This window comes from Monomorium pharaonis, chromosome 9 (assembly GCF_013373865.1).
Source record: "Monomorium pharaonis isolate MP-MQ-018 chromosome 9, ASM1337386v2, whole genome shotgun sequence".
NCBI classification, from domain to species: Eukaryota; Metazoa; Arthropoda; class Insecta; order Hymenoptera; family Formicidae; genus Monomorium; species Monomorium pharaonis.
Window position 1 is genome coordinate 20401871 of NC_050475.1, and position 6000 is coordinate 20407870.

A 6000-nucleotide genomic window follows, 5' to 3' on the forward strand; every position below is an offset into this window, starting at 1 on the left:
GGGGAAAATATATATCGAATGTAGCTGGGTAGTTTTGAAACTGATCGCGCAAAGCGAGGAGAGTCGTCGAAGAATATTTTTCGATAGAATTTGCGACGTCTGTATCTGTGTGTGTGTGTGTGTGTGTGTGTGTGTACGCGAGAGATGCGTGAATGTACACAGAAAAGATTAGTCTCAAATCTACAGTCATTGTTGCATACATAAGCGAGAAAATATTTTTTGTTAATCTTGAAGAAACATAATTTACATGAAAAATTTTGTATTAGTTTTATCGAGAAAAATATCTGTTTAATGAATATTATATAACTTTATAATTGGTGTTCTTCATAGTATTAATATATGACGTTTATTGACTAAAATTCATTAATACAATCAACTTTTTGTTAATAGTATAAATATTACATTGAACCTTTTCATTAGCCATAAATAAATTTATTAATGTAACGAATTATTCTTTGTAATAAATAAAACATCATAATAATAAAATAATTCATTGGACCAATTTTAATAAATTTTTCATTGGTAGAATATTTCATTGGAATTTATGTACAGTTTTGATTCAATGTAGTATTATCAAAATATTATCAGAATAATCATATTTTGTGATCTGTAGATCACTATTATGATATTAAATTAAAAATGTAAATGTATTTTGCTGAAATTTATCACATTCTTTGAAGAAGATTTTATATCTTGTTCGAAATGATTGTTGAACCGATACTAATTCTTTTTCTGCGCAGATGAGTTGTGTCAAAAGAATGAGTAACATCCGAAAGGAGCCATTTACTTCCGGATTCACGCGCGAAATAAGGAAAAAGCAATATTCCGGATCACGACTCGAGATTCGTAGGGAATGATGATCGAAATACGCGGCTTTGCACGATTACGTTCGCAGGAAATGAGGGAAAATCTTCGTTCCACAAACCTGTTCCATTAATTTCGTTCGCAACCGTCCATACCGTATTGTTGGCTTTCTAGCGAGATCGCACTGTTTTATCACACAAGTTGTTGATGAAGAAGAGAGAAATATATATATATATATATATATATATATATATATATATATATATATACATATACACATATATAATGCATACACATATGTTGGAAATGTACACTTACATTGTTGCGCGAAGGGCTTTCAGAGAATTTTATAAACGCGCCGGTGATCGCAGTTATATTATTGCATACACGTAAGCAAAGTCGTAGTAGGCATTAGGCAAAACTGTTGTTGTTGTCGTTGTCTCGCCAGCACGAGCACCAGTCGTTTACGAATGAGTCGAGATTTAAGATAACGTCGCCTCGATCTCCCTCAGTATTGCCAGCGCGCACGGGTAAAATAACGTAGATCGTTTTTTAATCGTCCCTGTGCATCGCGGCGAATGATTTGATATGCAAGCAATCGTCGTACCAGCTGATCGTATCGAAAGAGCCATTTTTTTGCCGCTAGTCGCATTATATTCCCCCCCCCCCCCGAAGAAACATACATTCTGCTCGCAAACAGAGTTGGATTTTCATATTCCGTAGATTTCTCCTCCTAACAAATTCTTAAGGTATTTTTTTTATTAAGACAAGATATCAATAAAAGTTAACTTTATCATACTGTATATATGAAAGGAAAGAGTAATAAGATGACACAAATTATTATTTAACTCTAACAGGAAACTTTCAGGAGTTGACTATATCACACCAAACTCAAATTTCATTGAATTCATTGAATTAGGTAAAGATAGATTATCGTAACTGTCTACGAAATAACCGAAGAGAAAGCAATATTTTTCTAAGAAATATTGTAATATGTTTATATATAGAGTGTCCCACGCTATCATCGTGCAATACTTTAATCGCGTGTATTCTGCAGAATAAGAAAATCTTAGTATTAAAATGTCAAGGTTACAATAATTTTCGACTTATAAGCCACGGTTGACTAATGGTACCGTGCAACGTTCGCACGCTCAGGTCGATGTGTATTGATCCGTCATCTATTACTCATTTTCACGTGATATCGATTTTTGCAGCTCCAGGTGATTCCACCTCTAATTTCTCACGTACAGATATCACGTGAAATATATATTTTGAAATGGAAGGATGTTCGGTATTAAATCGGGGGTTTTTCAAACTTATGTGGGGATCACGATTAATCTTTTAAAATCGTCTGGAATTCATCCTAGCTACAGGGGATATGAAAAAGCAGAGGGCTGGGAACAAATTGATAATTTATTTACGTATTACTTTACTTTGCTCCTTCTGCTTTTTTATTTTATAAATTTTATACTTAAAAAAAGTGAGTTATGCGCTTGTTTTATTATTTCTTTTAATGTCACCTTTGATGCTGCGGCAAAGCGAATCATTTTCACGTTACAAACAGTTTAATAATTATAATTTATTTTGAGAAATTCGATTTTCAATTTTTACCATCCGTGAAAAAATTTTCACGGACCCGTCAAAAATCGGCTTTCAACCCGCTGGGCCGCGACTAATACCTTGGAGATTTCCGCGTTAAATATTTCGGGATGGCAAAAAACTCCGTTTACATATGTATAATATATAACGGCTGGCACATGGTACGATAGCGCACGGCGCTCGTTTTTACGTGCCGCTGCGTATGTACATAAAGTCATCGTGTTGACACTTGCGTGGCGAAAATGTCGGCTGAATGCATATCATCGTGTTAATCCTCGGGAAATACGCGATGATACGCGGTACAATTGCCGGAAGGCGCCAGCGCTGCGCGATCTATATTCTTCACGATTATTAGAACGATTATTAGAAATCGCGATTAATTTCTGCACGATTACCAACACGCAAACGACGTTTTTTTTTTATCAAGGTAGAGATATGTTTATCTATCCGGGCACGATTCACTCGGTTAAATTAAGAATTGATCCGACGGAGGGTGGCATTTAAAAACTGTTCCGCTGCGGTATTTACGCGATAATTATTACTTTGATAATAACTAGAGTTAAATATATTTTGTATCGAGCGCGTGGAATTCCGCCGATTTAAATATTACTTGACAAATTATTTTTGCACTGCGAACGCAAATTGCTGGATTGTCACATTATTAGTGATATAATAAATGTACAAATCACTGGAGCGAATAATTTAACTAACAGAGAGAAACATGATATCTATCATCCATCAATAATACGTGTGTTTCGTGAATTGTGCGCGCAGCACTGAATTTTGACGGTTTGTTATCACAAACACGCGTATATCTCTCTCATATCTCTATCATATCTCTCTCGATACATTTATTAATCACTCAAAGTAATAATCGCTTTACTATATATTTGTTTCTCAAAATGTACAGAAGATACACAAAAAGTGTAGTAGGTTAAAACCGCGATATCTGTATCAGTGTCTTTCTCTCGCGGTTCTTTAACGCAGCCGCTTTAATTGCCGCACGGTCGTTATATTATATGACGATTAGTGCGCGCGCGACTGTACAATTAACTGTATCTTCGTGAATCGAAGTTGTGTGAGTGCCGACGAAGAGACGACAATGAAGAAATAAGGGAAAGGGGAGAAGGCCTTGGAGGCATCGAGCGACGGTTAGGTATCTGAGGTGAGTACATTTTTATTTGCGGAATTAATTATTTCCGTTTGTTCGGCCGGTTCATTTATGTGAAAACTAGAAAAGAGATTTTCATTTATTTGTAAAATTTATAAATGTAAAATTATGAAATTTTACATTTATATAAAAACGTTCTTGGCATTTTAAATAATTATTTTTTAATTAATTATCTAATTGAGAAAACTGATAGAAGTAATAAAGTGCAATAATTATTTTTCGAGATTTGAGTTGCTGGGATTGTGTTACTGTAATTAGGATTTTTTACTTGTACTCTTTTGAGTGTTCAGTTACTTCGTTCTATATCGGTGAGTATCAAATTTTGTTTTAGTCTGGTAATGGATCCGTGAACATTATGGATAGATCCAACAGCTCGCAAATTTATCACTCTGGGCTAGGACAAATTAATACAAATATTTAATCGTGGGGAATATGTGCAATCACTCTGTTACGCATTCAAGAATATATCTATACAAAATCCATAGAATAGAGCTTGTTGTCGACGCATTACTGACCGATTTCGGTCATTTAATGGCTCACTTCGGTGTCGCGGTAAATAATGAAGTATCAGTTACAAAGTTTTACACAAATCGCCTCAAAACTTTTAAAAAACTTTTCTCGTGTAAGCAAAAAAAGTAGACAATGTTTCGGTCATAAAAAGTTTTTACGAAGCAACAGTTTGATAAAAAATGATAAATGACACTGTAGTCATTTTTTAATAGCAACAAATAAAACTGATTTTATTTATGAGCTTTCTTCTAAACAATACCGTTTGTTGTAATAAATATCACCACATGAATGATGAAGGCGGCTAAGATAGTCACTTTGGAAAATCGGCAGATCCCAGGGAGATTCTTAAGATTACTTTTTGCAATAAAATTCTTTACAATATTTGAGAGAAAAAGGTGACAGATGGTTGTTAGCATCGTTATTATTAAATTATTACTCGTAATATTATTATTCTTGTTTATCTTGTAACTGTGTTTTAAGACTGAAAATTTATTTGGCGCGTAGTTTGATGAACTTGGAAAGGTACACAAAATCACACAAGAAATATTAGCATGAAAATCCAGCTGTGACCGAGTGAAGTTTGTCTTTAATTACTTGTATTTTCTCATTGGTCGGTCCATATCCTCTTATTATTATTGTATTTCTTTCTTGCAGTGTCATCACACGGAGGACGAAGCGGAGCAAGATATTTTGTTGTGTAAAATGTACACTCGCAAGCGCGTGTGTGTATTCAAGTATAATAGGAATAAATATATCTACATCTGTAAAACATAGTAGAAAATAAAAGTTTTTTAAATATTTATCTGTTAATGTTTTTTGTGTTTTCTCTTCCTATAAATTTTAAAAGTAAAATTTGAGGTATGCGTTGATTTTTCTATATATTTTTTTCCAAAGTAAATTATATAAAATTGTGTAAAGAAAGAAGTGCTCAGATTTTTGTTGTATGTATAACTAGCATAAAAGAATAGCATAAGAGTATGGTCAAGTGACAGATTTGAACTAATTTGTTTCAAGAAATAATTATTAATTGTTCTTATAATGCGCGAATGTTACTTTAATCTTTTAACAGTCTATTCATCCATATTGACTTTATATCAGTTGGAATAAAACAGAAAGGCAATATCCAATAATTATTTCGCAGAATAAAACTTTTATGTAGATTATTTTAGAATTACTCTGAAGTTTATACATCGATATAAAATGCATCACGTTAAAATAATTTCTAATATATTAAATATATAATAACTCTGCTAATATTTTGATAATTTATTAAGCAATAACGTCTATTAATATTTAATTTGTTTTCAATTTCAGCAAAAAATTTTAAAAAGATTATTTCCTCCTCAAGGATAATCTTTTTTAAAGCATTAAAATCAATATTGGATTTTTAAGTGGCTTTACAGTGTGGATTTACAGTGTGGCCAGTGTCAATATTGTATTAGTTCAAAAATTTTATTTAAAAAATATCGGAAATATTGATATGTTATATAAAACTACTAGAAAATGGTAGACGTGACATGATTGATTGATTCTCGAACATATAAACTTTATGCAAGTACATTTTTTATATGTACAATAAATAAAATACTTGATATTATTTTTAAGAAAAAAAAGATTGAAAAAGATAATTTATGTACAACTAGTTAGAAGATTGAAGTATTGTAAATTGTGTTTTTTAATTAAATCGTTGTATATTTATGAAGACTCAGCAATAAATATAAATAACTGATGATGCCTAGTTTGGTATGCATACAAGTAATTTTAAAATATTAGAATTTTTTATTCTACTCTTTAAAATGCGCTATTAAAATATTATATGATTAATATATGTGGCTCTCTATACTAAGGATAAGATAGTTAGAAGTAAAATTTGTAGAGAGAGAATTGACTAAGCGAAATATATAGGATTAATATTA